The 17,069-nt window shown below is 49.4% G+C and overlaps 1 long non-coding RNA gene across 2 annotated transcripts in view; it reads left to right on the plus strand.

Annotated features, from left to right (window-relative positions):
* LOC121096158 overlaps positions 1–17,069 on the plus strand; it is a 91,008-nt gene that overhangs the window by 38,077 nt on the left and 35,862 nt on the right. The window lies entirely within an intron of this gene.

Below are 17,069 nucleotides of genomic sequence, written 5' to 3' on the forward strand. Positions count from 1 at the left end.
TAACTAAATGTTTGAGACATATGAAGAGCAAAGAGGAGCAGAAGAGTTTGTCTCCCATTGTCTCAGCAGCTCTTCAATGATCTTCCTTGCAGCTTGCACCCAAAGCTGCATGTTCGTGTCCGAACCCAGCAGTGCTGCTGCTGAGCTGCCAACACCTGGGGAGGAAGGTCTTCCTCGGAGGAAGGTGCTGCTCAGCCCAAAGCTTGGGAGCCTGGGCTCTGGCCCAGTGTTGCCATTTCCAGAGGGATTGCTGGAGCAGGCAGGCATGGGGAGCCCACGGTGAACTAGCAGAGCTCCCCAGGTGGCTCAGGCAGTGGGATGTGCAGGTTGGGCAGCACTGGGGCTGGACCTCAGCACAGCTTTGAGCAGCCCATTAATGTCCTTGGACTCCATGGGGTGGGCTTACACCAGCTGATCTTGCCTTGGGTGCAGGGCAAGAGTTGCTTTGCCTCTCTGAAAATACTACTGTTTATTTTACTGGCCTCTTAAAAAGATAAGGTTGAAACACACAGTCCTGCAGTTGAGAAAATAAAAAGGATCAGACACAACCCCCATGTACACATGATAATTTCTAGTCCCAGCTTATCTTGTAGGAATTATAAGATAATAAGTAGGAAATAAATCATAATGTCAGGACCAAATGCCATTTTCTTTCCTGGTCTGATTTGCAGCATCCCAGTCAAAGAGATTTCATTCCCTCTCCTAGGATTCTCTCCTTTAATTGAATTATGCCCTGACTAACAAATGGGATTCATTCTTTGAGATACAAGGAAATTACCATTTGATGAAACAATGCTTTACTCCTTTCTCACCTGCACAAACATCCTTCAGGAAAACTATTATGCAGATACCCTTGATTACAGACTATTGTTCGTTTTGATCTCTAGCTCCGTTTATCATAATCAACAACAGGGTAATACCACATGAATATCATACAGCAAGCACGCAGATGCATTTGAACTGTCCTCGACAATTGTTTGCTGGCTATTTTCTTAGAACTTCAAAAGAGTTTTTTTGGTTCTATTTAATTAAAGTGCTCTCTGCTGCAGACGGCTAATTGACAGGCAGATACTGTATCAGTGCACTGCTTGGTGTATTGCAGCATCTTTATTCTCTTCCTCTTCTCAGGGGTGGGGCATTTCAGAACAATTAATGGTAATGACCACCAGGAACCCATTTTCCTGATAAATTATAAACTTGAATAATCAAAAATGACAGGGATATTTCAGTGCTTGAATCTGTGTTGCTACCAGAAGTGAAATGGTATTACAACTATTAAAATTGAACATTTGGAATAATAGCTTTTGTAACTACAGCCATAGGTCTTCTGAGGTATATTTTTCAAATTTCTAAGTGATATTTGTCTTTGAATTCAAACTTTCACTTAATTCCCGATTCTCACCATTGAGGAGAAATCAAGAGCTTCATGTTCAAACCCCAGAAGGCGAGGGAGGGAAGCCAGTCTGTATAATCATTCGTTTTCAGCTGATGCAATGGTTTGGGAGGGGAAAGGCTGATCCCTGAGGCTTGTGTTCTTGAGGCAGCAATACAGAAATGTCTCTGCAGGAGGCATCACATTGTCAGCTGATTTGTGGAGGAAACATATAAGGCAAGGGAGGAGACTTATTAATTTTGCACTTGTTAATTTATTGTAATTAACTCTTGTAGCACAACTTAAAAAATGATCCCTGCCCTTGGTCGTGAAGGGTTTTACCTCCGCTTTGTGCAGCAGGGAGGGGAGGCAGCAGTGTGCAGCTGGGGAAAAGAGCACCAAAACAGAATCTGCCTCCTGGAAAGTTTTGGGTCCCCCTGGGGTGACTGCTTCTGCCTTCGCTTCCCCAGGCTTCTGGGGCTGGCTCACGTCCTACCGCTGCACGCTGCTGAGCACCAGCTCAGTTGTGTGGGACCCTGCTAAGAAGAGGCAGAGACCGCCGGGGAGCATCTTTGGTGAGAAGGGGCAAATCCTAAAACTGACAGATCAATTACATTAAATAAACCAGCTTTGACAAACTTGCTAAGGTTTTAAAACTGTTTTCTCCTAATCCTGAATATGTACCTAGCACTGCATGTCCTCCTTTCTGTATAAATGTGATGTGTTTCTAATGGAGTTTGAAAACTGAGCAGGCAAACCTGGCAAGCTTGGTAATAAAATCTATCTCAATCTACGAGGTGGAGGGGATGGCAACTAATCTGATTACAGTAATGCCATTTCTAATTAATTTACTTGGAGCAGCACTGATCTGTACCATTATTAGCAAGCTTATGCTGTTTACAGGAGTTGCAATAAATATGCAAAAATCTGCCTGCGTGGTGTGGGCGTACTACCCGCGGGAGCAGAGGCTGGGTGCCCTCCCCTTGCTGTGGTGCGCTCCCAGTTGGAAGCCCCAGAGCTTGGTGCCGCCTGGGCAGCAGCTCCCCGCCAGCTGGGGGACCCCCCAGCCCGGTTCGTGCACCCACAGGAAGGGATCTCTGTGGCATCCCTGTCTCCGGGCAGGCATCGGCTCTGGGAGGCTGGTGTGCACCTGCCTTGAGCGGGGAGCTATAGGGACTGCCTGCTCCGTGTGCGTGATGGGCTGGCTCGCCTACCCCCCAGTTACTGCATCTGAACTTTGTAAGGTGGATTCGTTCTTGAACATGCTAAGGCAGTAAATTTACCAGCCGAGTGCAAGATACTGCACAGAGCTTTGGAGCCACAGGCTCTTTTCTGAGGCTTTCTGGCCTCTGCGAGGGGGTGTCTGAGGCTTGGCTGTCCCCCAGGCACAGACCCCGCGGCGCTGTGTAGCCCCTGCACGGACTGCCGGGCTGCTGGCTCACAGCCCCGAGCTTTTAAGGCAGATGTGCGCCGTTTCATTTCAAGCATAAAATCGATGCTTGCTCCAGTGATATGAGAACCAAAAGGAATAAAGCATAAAAATAATTATTTACTGATTCAGTGGCTAGTTCCATTTATTAGTTTCACATCCCTTACAGAGCTAATTACGGTGAATCTCATTAACTGCGTGGAGTGTGTTGGAGAGTGGCTTTCCTGTGGCTGGCTGCTGATGCAGACTTGGTGCCTCTGCACTGGTAGCAATCATCAAGAAATCTTGATTTCCCAAGGCAACAGGCTTGGTGCTAATTTACATGGTCCCTCTTCAGCACATGATGATGTTCAGTGGTGGAGATTTAAAGCTCTGCTGGGCCTGTCGGGTGAATTCTCTGTACTCCTGTAGCAATCCGCCCTTTCTGAAGAACAAGTAACTCCAAGGCCAAACACCCTCCAGTAGTATTGGTGTTGCACCTGGAATGAATTTGAGATTATTTTGCTGCTGTTCCCAAACTGCTGCCTGCAAGATGTGCTGGTATTGCTCGCAGCCACTATTTTATTTCAAGTAATTATTTGTTCTGTATCTTCTGACGGGGAAGAGCCTTACATGTGCAAAGAGGCCAGGAGCCGTGTTAAAACACTGGTTCCTCAGCAGGGTGTTTTGCTGCTGCTACATTAAACCGGTTTACTGGGAAGGGGGTCCACCACTGCTCCTGCCCTGCCTGGCAGTATTCTGTGGTGCCTGGTGTAAATCCCCTTCCTGGGTGTGGAAAGCAAAGCAGACATTTAGAGGTACATTTCTGAGTCATCCTCTTAAGCGGTAAAAAAAAAATAAAAATCCAAGTTTTTTCAGTCTTCCTAAAACTTGAGGGGCTTTTAGGAAGTTGGCTTGTGAGAACTAGCTTTTTTTAACTAAAAACAAAGACTCCAACTGCTGGCAAGTTCAGGGTGAAGTGAAATATTCTTTCATTTGAGATAAATGGAGGGCACCACTGATAGCAGCTGTCCAGCAGACTTGTCTGGAGTTTCGCTGCATCTCCCCTTTGGCTGTTAGCAGGTTTGGCGGGGCGGAGAGGGCTGTGCTTGATCTCCAGTGCAGCATGCAGAAAGTCTGGGGGCTTTGCTGTGGCTGGCCAGGCTTCCAGGCCCCTGACTTGGTGTTTTGATTCAACCCAACGTTGTGTTTCTGCCTTTCAAGAGCTGTGTGGTGGGTGCGAGATAGCGTGGCGCTGCGGGAAAGCTTTGATTGCCACAACTTCCAGCACATGCCGATGGCTCCATTTGATTCCCGACAATAAAACCCGTGTTTGACTTCCAGTCTAGAAACAGCCTTTGGCGAGAGATTGGGCTTTGGCTGGGGGCTGAGACATGAATAACAGCTCCAACCAGCCTTCGAAGGGAGGAAATTACATTTTTAGGCTGGGTAGGATTATAGTAACAGCCTCTTTGCAGCCTGTATTTTCACAGGAGTCGAGCAAACTTTCATTTATGCTCCTTGCCTTGACTAAAGCTTAAGGGCTTGTTGCTGCTTACTCCTCTAGTGCCTTTTCGTGCTGATAGGGAAAGAAGACTGATGCAGAAGGACCGTTGTTTCCCTGCTGGGTGTGCAATTTACAGTGGGTAGCTCATTTTCATATTTTTATCAGAGAGATGAATGAAGAATAAATTTTTGGCTAGATGCTTGTGTCCTGCAATTAATCTTCCAAACTAATCTGAGATTAGTGAAGGCTCAACAGCTAAAAGAGGGACCACTTCTTTTAATTCCAGAAGCCAGGTCCAAACTCTGAAAATATTTAGGTCCCCGTTTCTATCAATGCGTGCCGAGTGTGAAAATGTCTTCAAGGATCTGGGTCATAAATAGTTAGCAAATGATTTAGCAAGAGTGTTTCTTGCAGTATAATGAAATCCGTCGTCATTAGTCGAAGCCCTGCCAGGAGCCAGGCTGCCTGAGCGGCTGTGGTCAGGTTTCTGTAGCCAAGAGCATGCGGAAGATGATGGGGCTGGCATGGCAACCTTGCATTTGTAAAAAGATGTGTTTTTGTTGAAGGCTTTTGATGGCCGTGGCTTAATCCAGAACATGGAAGAGAGGAAGTCCACGGCTCAAGCTGCTCATCAGGTTCGCCTGGATGCGGCTGCTGTCATATTTGCATTTTGCGATGACTCCCAAGACTTTGGGCGCTTGAAGTGCTGAATGTTAATGGCAGCAGAATCAGCCGTTTCAAAAGCAAGGAGTGCATTTCAGAAGGAATGCAAATTGTTCTGCTGCCAATTTTTTTTCTTGACCATGCAGTAACTTTGTAATTAATGTGTTAGCCAATTGCCAATTAACAAGCGAAATTGTCATGGCTGCTGAACACTTTTGCACTCCCAATACATTCCCTTTTTCTCTCCCGCCTTTCATCTCCGCAGTCAGTTGGATACCACTGCTAAAGCCATCTGCCCCTTTGCTCTGGGAATTGCTGTCGTAGCTTCTGGTCCCTTGCTGTGTCAGATCCTGCCCTCTTTGGGCTTGTTCTTCTGCTCCGTGATTTTTCTTACTCCCTTAATCTCTGATCCTGCTTTTCTCCACTCTTGGCTGCCTGTCTAGCTCTTTGGGATCCTTTCCCTCCGTTTCAGACACCAAAATCCTGTTGCTCCATCCCAGGCTCTCACCTTACTGACTTCCCAAGCAGTCTGCTGTGCTGTGTCAGTGGCTGAGATGGGTCTCATGCTTTTCCTATTGCTCCACAGGCGTTACTGGCTCTTTGGGGATATTCCGCTAGGAGGCCGAATGTAGGCAGACTTTTGTGCAGGTTTGTTTGAGGGGGGGCGAGGAGGAGACTCCTGCCTTGCTGAGGAGGGATGGTGGCTTCGCCTCAGTGGAGGTGGGCTGGGGGGAGCAAGAGGGGCAGGTTTACTCCATTGCTGTGGAGATGCAAAAGCTTCATCTGCAGCCCAGGCTGAGTGATGGCTTCTTTGAAGCTTGGGTTGAAGCGTGGGAACGAACTGAAGATGGGTATGGCGATGTCCTGCCCTCCGACAGCCGCGGAGGGTGGTCTCTGAGTCATAGGCACCAGTAAGACTGGCAGAGAGGGTCTTCAGATAGTCTCTCCATCTGCCTTTCAGCTCTGAGGCGAGACACCTGCTTGTGCTGGGCAGTGCCATTGGAATAGCACACCTCCGAGACGGCCCCCAACCGTGGGGAGCTGCGGTGGGCAGTGGGGGCCGCACAGGACACGCGGTGTAGCACTTGCCCGAACCGACGCCTCTCCTGACGTGGCTGTGGGTAACAGGTGGCTTACCTCCGCTGCCCTTGATTACGAAAGGATGGAAATGGGTGGAAATTAGTTCTTCCAGGGCATGGCTCAGCTTGGCTACAAAACAGATGACCCAAGCAGATCAGGTAAGGTAGGTTGTACGCTGAAAGCATCTCTCCGGGCCCTGATGGCGGCGTGCCGGCATGGGTGCTGATCCTGTGGTCAGGTCAGGGCTGAGGGCCATGGTGGTACAGGAGCCACCCTTCTCCCTCTGCTGGCACCCCAACGGCTGCAAGTGCTGCTGTGGCTCAAGGGACCCCCCCTCACCCCCCAAGACCCCTGACTCTGCTCTCCTGCTTCCTCATAGCACCGAAAAAAATCCCTCGGCGCATCTAATTCAGTTACCTATTTATTCTGTCCATATGTGTTGTGTGTGTCTCTGGCATGTATATTTATATAAATTCTTATTTGCCGGCTTCATAAAATACCCGTTAGGAGTGGGGCTGGGTGAGGGTGACCCAGATGCACAAGAGGAAATGTTTCATATCTCAAGGAGTGCCGTATGTGCCCCCCGGCAGCCCCTCCCTCCCGCCTATCAGATGTAGGGCTTAATGGGCTTAAGAATTAGAGCAGCTGCTTGGTGCAGAATTTATTGACCGACTGTGCATAACGAGGGGAATTAAAAACCTAATTGGCTGAGCTGCTCCCTGTCAGTTTGAGAATTTTTACTTTTCTCGGGGCTTGATGTTTTTATCAAGGTTCCTGGACACTTTCCTACTGCTCTCTGGTTTGTAGGTCTGAGATGTAAAGAAGAAGAATCTCCTTGGGATGGTGCCGCCCTCTTCAGCGGTGCTCTGGAGGAGGAACAGTGGTGTCCAAGACCCTAGCTGGAGTCTGGCACTAAGGATTGCTCTCCTTGCAAGGCATGAGGGTAAAAGACAGATGTGTGGTGCAGAGCCACTGCATGGGTCACCTCCCAGAGCAGGAGGCCACGTCCCTTGCACTGGCATTGGTAAATGCCCTTGTGTAGATTGGACTGTGCTCTCCCTTCCAGAATAAACTTTGCTTGGCTTCCCAGCACCAGCACAAAACTGGAGCTTGTTTGCTGTACTAAGAAGGTAGGAAAGGGAACTCGCCTGGAAGACAAAGTGCGATTGAAGCGTCAGTCCTGCTCTGTGCTGCAAGTCACCATGCTCTCCGAAGGCACTGTAATAGCTTTCCTTGCGATAAAACGGTCTCGTTAAATGCCTCCCTGGAGAAACCTCACCTGTGCTCTCTGCTTTCTGCTTCCTTTTTCCAGCTGTGTACATAGAAGGAGAGAACGAGTTTGAATTTCAAAATTCTAGATTTAAAAACCTGTCTATGGGCTTCTGAGGCAGGGTGTGAAGGGCTGTGCTGCGGGCTGGGCGCTGCTCCCATGGCCTAGAGCGTGTCCCCCCTCATCCCTGATGAGGACACAGTTGTGGGCTTTTCCTCCCTGTGCAAACAAACGCTTGTAGGTGCACACCAAAAAGGCAGTTTGTGCATTGCCCAGAGCACCACAGCCCAAATTGAAGCTGGTCCTTGTACACAGTACCTCGCTGGTGTGCAGCACTACTCATCAACACATGTACAGGGCTTCACTCGACCCTCGGCTCTGCTCTAAAACTGGACATACTGGCTTTCACTGGTGAAAGGCTGGTGTTGCATGACTTCTTCCAGACGTGCTGTTAGAAGCCTACAGCCCCGGCTTCAGCCCAGCACCCTCACTGCTCAAATCCTGCAGTAGGTTGCTTTGCATTGTGCGTTTGAGATCTGGAAGGAATGGGCTTGGTTTCCAAATGGGTTCCTCCTAGGCCATCTCTGGAGGTGCTCTGGGAATGAACAGCATGGTACAGCTTTCTGGGGAGGCGGTTTTAGCTGATTTCTTGGTGTTACCCAGCACTGTTCTAGTAAGGCTGTATCACATAAAAAAGATGAGTTAAGTACATCTTGAGTAGCTGTGGCCACACAGATCCTCCTGCTGCATCTCGTGGTAGTTGGAGTCAGGGCTCTGCTGTGCCGTCTCCAGCTCACAGAGACTGGGAGAGGTTTTTCCTGCAGTGTCTCTTGCTCTCAGAGAGGCTGAATGGGCACGGAAATAGCCTCACTTAAGGCTATGTCTCATTACTACATTAAGTCAACAACCACTTGAGCATCCAAGGATTTTGATCAAAGCTAGATATTGAAAGGGGGGACAAAGAGTGGCAAACTTATTTGACTTCCACTTATTTCCAGAGCCTGTTGAGCACATGGCTGTACTCCTCACGAGTGTGAAGTGTGTTCCTGGCAGAGCAGTCGCCTGCTCTCTGCCTCCCCCATGGTCAATAGAAAGGTTTCTCCAGGAGCTCCAGCCTGAGAGCAAGGGCAGCCCCCTCCTTGCCTGTGCCTTGGCTCCAGCACCCGGCAAAGGTGAGGCGAGGTGGTCACCCATCCCATCCCTGGGGGCAGAGACCCTCTGGCGTGGCCGTTCTGCAGGAGACCCTGTGAGCACGCAGAGATGCACTTGGGACAGGCATCAAATATCGCTACGAACTCGGGTGCAGACAGTCAAAAAAAAAAAAAAAGGCAAATCCAAATTACTGATTGCTGCTGGGAGTTTTGCTCAAGTCTCTTTAATTCACTTTTTTAGCACGAGAAGCAAACCAACAGCTGTCTGACTTTTCATGGCAACTTGCAGCAGCATCTTGAAACGTGGAGAGTAATGACTTGAAAGTAGTTACCAACGTGAGCCTCAAAGCCTGGGCCCAGTGCAGGCTCCTTGGGTGACCTTTTGCTTCAGGTGAGGTTTGCCACCAACACAATTTTGGATGTTGGGGCATTTGTCTTGCTGTGCCTAGTTGCCTGTCTTTAATACGGACCCTCTTCTGCCTCGGGCAGCCTTGCTTGTTGAAACTGTACGCAGGCATGGCATGCAAGGTGCTGGTACGGCACGGTCACAAAGCTGCCAGCACCCCAGCAACAAGTCTTGGGGGGGAGGGTTTGTGTGGAAATCGTACCAGTATTTCAGATTCCAGTGGAGGCAAGACCAAGGTTTTTTACTGCTTTGGGGCTTGTTGGGGTCATCCCTGTATCCTTACTCCTCTGTACCTCATGATGCTGTATGCAAAAATAAGTAATCTACAGTAAATGTATCCTGGATACCTATTTCATGGCAAAAACACCTCAGTGCCATGAAAATAAAGTGTTAGCGAGCCTCAGTAGTGTCTACAAAGATGGCACTATCTCTTGAGTTAATTTTAAGTCCCCTCCAGCAGTTCTCAGTGTTATTTGCAGAAGGCTGGGAAACAATAAGAGTAGCAGCAGCTTTGATGCATATTTTTTTCTTGCAGGCGTGTCCACGGGCACAGTCACTGAGGGCTAAATTAGACCTGACAGATTATTCATGCTACTGTTTCAGAAGCAGCAAGGGATGTAACAGGGCTGAGAGGTACTCCTACTTTGCATTAAAACCCACTTTTGTTCACATCCCAGTAACCCTCTGGAAATATGAAAGCCGAAGCAGAAATCTGTTTTTGCTGTGGCTGAAAGGCTATTGAAACCCACCGGAACCCAAAGTTTAATATGGGAAGTCATGGTGAAGGAAGAGCAGAGCATGGGAATTTACATTCAAGGGGGAGGAAGATGAGGGGTTTGGGCAGAGAATAACTGATAGGTGCTGTGCATTAAAAACAGGCTATAAAAGATACACTACAAGGTTCTGGTGACAGACCAACAAAGCTTTTTCTTCCCCTTCATTGTTTATACTGTCACAGGATCCTCACAATAGCGGATAGTTTAGCCTTGTACTCCATGGTTCATTATCTATTATTCTATTTATTAATGCATTCTTGGGTCTTAGTGATGTGATAAACCATCCATGCTTTTCTTTTATGGTTTAATAGGATTCTTCTAAAACCCCCTCCATGTTTACGTAACCTTGCAATTCACAGTTATCTATCATTTATTTCCTACTTTACGTGCACTCGGTAAAGCCCAGGCAGCCGAGGGATGTTCAGCCCGCGTGGTCCAGCAGCAGCACGTTGCCCATCCACATTCTTCGTAACGCGTGTTCCCACGAAATCAAACGCGGGGCGCATCCTGGGGCGGGCCAGCCCCCAGTGAGGGCAAGAGGACATCCAGCTTTCACAGCAGGTGGGGTTTGGTGGCACCAGGAGACCTCCTCCATCCCTCTCGGAGAAGGTGGCCGGGGCTTGTGGAGGTCTCTGGCCTTCGGGCAAAGGGCTGGGGGTCTCCTGGGCCCCCCGTGGAAGACCTGGGCCCATGGAGGTGCTAAGCTTGACTTTAATTGGACATCAACAGGGATTAGTTGTTGATCTTGGCGCTTTCTCTGGGAAATGCTGGGGCTACTTTTGAGGAGCCTGACCAGTGTGGTGATGCAGTGCTGGGGCAGAGCCCCCTGGTTTAGGCGCCGGAGCGGTATCTAGAACTTTCTCGTTAAATACCTTTTGGAGAGTGGACGGCCAGCATCACTGCGGGGCCGCTCTCCACCAGAGGCAGAAAATCATCTAAATATGACACCAACCCTTTATTAACAATACCAGGGAACTGGATGCAAGACCTCATTTATGATTTCATTCATAATCCCTTCAAAATGACTTGGTACCAGTATGTGATAAGTGGATTATGTGTTAGGCCCAAGTAAAGCCAGACACAATTAGTGCTTTAATAAACCGGTTGTATGCATTACTAACAACTAAGTCATAAGGGAATTGGTGTATTTACAAACCCTAATTAGTAGTTTGTTACTGTGATACCAAATTTAAACAAATCTGTAGCATCACTGACCATCTGGGTTAGAAATCTCTGTTTTGAATTTAATTAGGAAATAGTTGTGACAGAAAATTGGTCCTTATTAGTTAGCTAACGATCAGTGTTCCCCTAATTGAAATGAAGAACTGTCTGTCGGGTTTGTGAAATGTTTAGATACAAGCAGAGACAATCAAAAAATATTCTGTCACTTAGGACTTTGTAAGCTGTGATGATTGATTATTAACCCACCCCGATATTTCGATATTTTAACAACTAAAATGCAAATGACATGGTTATGACTGTGCGTAATAAAAATCTGGCAATTAGAGTTGTGCATTTCTGGCTTTGCTTTTTTTTAAAAAAGCCTTTGCCTTCGCCTTCCTCCCCGCCGCGCACCCTCAGCAAGGGCATTTCTTGTCCCAGAGCGGCAGCCTGGCTGCACTTGCGGCTGCTTTCCCCAGGAAAGCAGCTTGGCAGCAGCACAAAACCAGCCTAACCCGGGCACCCATTTATTTTGGTGGGAGTTGGCTGTGTCCAGAAACCAGAGGGTCTGCAGGGCTGGGAGTCCCCCTCCATGCACGCTGAGCAGATCATGGGCGTTTAATGGCTGTTGCTAATGGGGGAATAAGATAAGTATCATTTTCTGCAAGCGCACTTACAGCAGAAGTGAGCATCTCAACCTTGCAATCAAAATACAGATAGTTTCTTTAAAACACAGGCTGTGGTTCTTAATTTTCATTTCCTCCCTTTATAGTTCTCCACAGGACTCTGGATATTAGGATTCCTGGTAAGCTTTCCAGATTAAAGAAAACATACACTGGCAATAATAAACAACCCAATCGCTGCTGTTCTAGCATTACTTGATACTGAGAAACTCTTTATATATTGTAACAGACAATGAAGTTTCTGTAGGGGCTTTAAATCACTTAATGTTGAAAGGAATTCCCAGACGGCTTTATCAGTCACTGTGTAAAATTGTTAGAGATCTCCACCAGCTAATAAATTTGATTTGGGGTTTGTTTTGCTGGCATTTGCACAAACCCTCTGAGAACTATAGTTACTGTATTCCTATACAGTATTTGAATTCAAAATTGAAATGCCCGTTCCCCTCTCCTCTGGGAGGGGAAATAAAACTTTGCAATAGAATATGAATGTCGGTTGTTTTTCTTTTTAAGCTGGTGCATTATTATTTGAGGAGATATAGTGTTTGACAAAACCATTTATTTTGTTTCAAATATTTTATTGAGTAATAAAACTAGTTTACATTGCTGCCACATATGGGGATTTGTGCCTGTTAATATGTAAGGGAGACGAGTAAAGAAATTGGTACCCCAGCCCCGCCGTTTTTCACTTTATGGCCCTGGCCTCTCTGCCCGGCACCTGTAACGCCGTGCAGAGGCAGCTGATGCAGGCTGGGTGTGGGTGGGCTGCGCCGAGCCCTTGATGGGGCTGCTGCTGGAGGTGCATCGCCCCTAGGGGGGCTCCTGGGGGCTTGGTAGGCATTGCTGAAAAATAAAGGCAACGTTGTTTTCTGGGCTGATTTTTTTTTTTTTTTCTACCCAGCACTCACCAATTGATCATGAATGACCCCTTTTCATGGATGTTCCCATTCTGAATGGGAAAGAACCAGCATTTTTAATCTAGAAAAATCCCCTCTAAGTAAAGCCAGCAGCAGCTGACGGCCGTGCATCAGCCGGGGTGCGACTGCCCTGCAAGGAGCCCTTCTCCCAGCCTTAGGCATGATCCCGGCCCAAGGTGTCCCTGGCCTTGCTGGCGGTGCCAGAAATACAGAGCACAGACCTCCTGGAATAGAAATTTGCCTTTTTTCTGCACCCACCACCACCACCTCCCCCTGACTCGGAGGAGCTGGGCTGGGGTTCAGCAAGCCTTGCTTCAAGTGCAGTTTGTTTTGCTCTTTTCCCTCTCCTGCCCTGGCATCTCCCCAGGTCGGAGTCTCTCATCTGCAAAATGGGGCCAACAGCAATTCCCTTCTATCCTGGGGTGGCTGTGGGCCTGGGGACTTGGTGCCCTCCAGGGGCTGTGCAGAGCAGCCAGGGGGTGCTCCTCAGGACCCCCGTGTGGAACAGGCACGTTCTCTCCCCGCTGCGGCAGCCCGGAGGCTGGAGGGAGATGGCTTCTGCGAAGGAGCCGGAGAGCCTAGCCCCGCGGGGCGGCAGCGGGGGCTGCGCTGCACGGCTTCTGCCCCTCTCGGCCCTCGACGCCAGTGGGACCCTGCTGGGGCTGTCGCTGCTGCGATGCCCACCCTGTGCAACACCAGGGACAGCCCCATGGCACACGGATGGCTTCGCCCGAGTTGCGAGCTGGCAGGAGAAGCCAGCAAATCCTGGGGTTTGATTTTTTGCAATGTTCTGCTGCTTTGTTTCTTTGTTTTATGTACAGATGTTTGCTTTAAGGGATTGTAGCGAGTAGGAGGGCCTGAGTGCACTTGTTTTAAAGCAGTCTGAACTGTCCTGTCCTCAAAGCTTCCCGTGGCAGTGCCCAGGATGGCGCATGTGAGCCTGTGTCCATGTCCATGTGTATAGGCGTGCCCCGGCACCTCCATTTCAGGCAAGTAGTGACAAACCCACCGATGATGATGCTCTGCCCTCCCGGGCACAGCGAGTCTGCCAGGCCGGCAGCGACACCTTGTCCTTCACCCGCAAACGGCTCAAATGACACTGATGGTCTCCAGCGAGAAGCCCATCCGTCCTCCCCCCTCAAGGAGGATGACAGCTGCTGCGAAGCTTTTTGAGGGCAGCAACAGAGTTTAATGCCTTGGGAGCATGCGGAGAATTCACAAATGGGGCACATCACAGATGCTGCTCCACCAGTGCGTTGGCAGGCGTTGGTGTCATCTGCAAGGTGGGTTTTGAGCCTGGAGAGCAGCATGCAGTGCTGATATTTCCCCAGACCTGGCGCATAGCCCCCTGATAACGTGACGCGTCGCCATCCTGCAGAGCGTCCCTCATGCCATTTCCTTCTGGGAGCTGAATTCAGGAATTCAGGTGCTCTGGGGAACGCATCTATTTTCTGCTAACATGGAGTCCAGCCATAAACGTTGCTCAAGTAACTTCGGTGTTTGTGAACATTCAGCACCATTTTTAGCTCAGCCCCTGACTAGTGCTTACTTCAAAGTTGTTGTAGCTTACTGAGCAAGAGCCCGGTCTGCGGGGCGGGCCAGCAGCCCTGCCTGCGTGCTGCCTGTCCCCTCCCCAGAGCCATCCTTGGTCTAGCTGCGAGGAAGCACCTGCCTTCACAGCTGGCCCTGTTGGAGAGCCTGGAGCCTCTCCTCGGCCGTCGCTTCGTAACGTTGTAATGCTGTTGTGTGCTCCTGCTTTTCTGAAAAGAAGTACCTCTGGGTTTGGATGCCTGACAGGAGTTGCCTCAAGCGGGAGTGGCACGCTTGCCCTGCCTGTGCGTGCGATAGTTGCAGAGTTGTTCCTTTTCCTAGAGTTTTCTGCTGTAAAAGAGCACGCGGGGCTGTTTCTGGGTGGGGTTTGGGTGTTTGTTGTGCGCTTTAACAGCCTAGAGCGGGCGTTTGTCCGCAGGCCGTGTTACCTGTAGGAAATGGGCCAAGGTGCACAAATACGAGTCACCCAGGGTATGCCACCGGACAGCCAGTCATCCTTTCTGGTGTTTGTTGCTGGGTTTTTTTCTTGTTTTAAGAACTTTTGTCTGAAGGGGAGGTTTGAGATTGTTCCCTTGGTTGGCACCCTGAGCGATGTGCTTCACCTCCGCGTCTGTCTGCCCAGCAAGGATGGCAAGAGGCTGGAGGGCATGTCCTGGCACCGTGGGGGGCCTTCGCCACCACCAAGGCCGTCAACGGCGGGCGCAGGGACCCGCGGCTTGGCCGGGAGATGGATGGAGTTGCAGTTTTCCCACAGCTTGTCATTAGTCCTTGCTCTGGAAAGGCTTAGCAATTCCTGCCCAGTAAATTATGTGCCATTCCTCAAAAAAGTGAATTAAATAAATGGGGCTAGAGCATGTCTTTTTTGCTCTTAGCTTTAGCGTATTGATTTGGACATATTTTCAGGCCAAGAGTAATCAATTCTTGGGTAGATGGGCAGAATAAAATAATTTCAGGCAAACTCTTTGAACGACTTGTCATTAATTTGCCTTTTGCCGGTGCTTGTTGAGGCCAGGCAAGATGCGCTCAGCATCCTCCGTGCGCCGGCAGAGCGGTGCCCTGGGGATCTCCTGGGGCTGCTGGGCTGGCAGGGAGGGAGGGGGCTGCTGGGGCTAATGAATGCGCTGTGTTTGCTCATCTTTACAGAGTCACTTATTACCGCTAATTGGGAGGGACAGTTCAAACAAGCACAGAGGAGCAGTTGTTGTGGGAGCGTGACATGGGTTTAAAGAAGCGGCTGGGGAGGACAGCACTGCCTGGCCCCAGCCCCCCACACCCGACTGCATCCTGGCGCGGTGCCGGGGGTGCATCCTGCCTTTGTTGGGGACCCCCTCTAGAGCCGGCGGTCCCAAGAAATCCGGGCAGGACAAGGCGTCTCGGGGCACCGCAGACAGACGCGCAGCTGTCCGGGACACTTAGGAAGTCACCAGCTGACGGAAGGGGTGGGCTCCTGGCTCGGCCGCACAGGGGTGCAGGGATGTGCTCTGCATTAATGCGCCGGGCATCGCCTGGGCTTGTTCTCCTAAAGAGCCCCTTTGATTTGGGAGGGCTGGCCGGCGCGGGAGGGCATGCTGGTGCCGGGGAATGCTTTGTGCCTTCTTTCTTCAGGGTTGCTGGGCAGGGCAAAAAATGCTTGTGGAGGAAGATGTCTGCAAATGTCTCATCCTTCAGAGTTATTTTTACTTTCAAGTGTTCTCATCCAAGCTCATATTCTTTCATTTATTGTTGCTTTCCGTAATTAAAACCTTTTGGATTATTCCCCTGCAAGCTGAGCGCTGCTTGCAGCTGTGTACAAGTGTACAGATTCCATTTCTATAGCAGGATTGACCCATGACTCTAATTTTTAAGAGGTTTTATTTAAATGTTACTTGGGGAAAATAGCTAAGCATAAATGTTTCAGACATTCAGAAGAGCAGTATGGGCTTTCTTGGCCACACTTTGGGTTTATAGCGTCGAACAGAAAGTTGGGGTTGGGTTCAGAAAAGCAGGTACGTTGGGGTGCTGAGGGGGTGTGTGGGAGGGCAGGGGGGCGGGATGGAGAGCTGCCTTGCAGGACTGCAACCCGGCAGGTACCACGAGTGTAAGGCGGCGATGGGGCTGCATGGCAGCGAGAGCTGGGGCCAAGCTCTCACCTGGTTCCTATGGCTGCTCCCTCCAGTGCCCCTCCTGCTGCTGTGGCCCTCTGTCCTCCCCCGGGGTGCAATGTCCACTCAGGCAAGGTGTGTGCCCAAAGGTGTTACGGAGCCGCTGGGGATCCCCCGGGTGGGCTCACGGCTGGTGGCGGGAGGGGGGGAGGGGATGGAGCAGAGGGGTGCCGGCAGCTTCCGGCCCCCCGGCATGGGGGAGGAAAGGGCGAGGGGCTGGCGGAGGCCACTTTGTCTTTTGCTCGCCCTTGGCTACTGCCTTATTTTGAGAAGTAGGGTCCGGTTTGAGTCAGCCTTTCCAGTTTCAGCTTTGCCTTTTTTTTTTTTTTTTCCTTAATATAAAAACGGAGGTTGCTAGAGTGAAAACGAAAAGCTCGATTTCTCTTTGAATGAATAATTCCCCTCCTTCTTAAAAAAAAAAAAAAAAAAAGCTCCAAACCTCCACGTCTCCTGTTTGTAATGCAGGAAGACAGAGATTATGTGCATCTGCAGCCTGATTTTAAATATGCTCTAAAGGCGTATTGTACACACATTGTCACTGAAGAGGATAAACCTAAGGAAACAATCTTAATCTAAGAAGTTAGCATCAACCGCTAAAGCACCGGCAAAAAAATTCTCCATGTGTGGCTTGAATTCTAAGCACTAGTCAAGAGGCATGTGAGCCAAAACCACCACTCAAAGAATGCTCTAATCAGAACAGCTAACAAGAGAAATTTTTTCTTTTGCATGTGTGGTGAAGATAAATTGAGTTTGTTTTGCAGCCTATTCTGTTTTAGATTTCCTGTGTCATAACAGAATGAATTTGTTGTTCATTGATACCTTAATATATAGGTTGTTGGGGATTTTTTTTTTTTTCCCCCGAGGAGGAAAACAATGTCCCCTTCACTTTTGCATGAATGAATTCATTTATTCTCCGTAACCTCCGGAAGTCATTTATTTCACTCCGCGACAGCTGCAGGGTCTGTTTGTGTAGGAGGGTTGCAGGC

This window comes from Falco naumanni, chromosome 12 (genome assembly GCF_017639655.2).
Source record: "Falco naumanni isolate bFalNau1 chromosome 12, bFalNau1.pat, whole genome shotgun sequence".
Classification (NCBI taxonomy): domain Eukaryota; kingdom Metazoa; phylum Chordata; class Aves; order Falconiformes; family Falconidae; genus Falco; species Falco naumanni.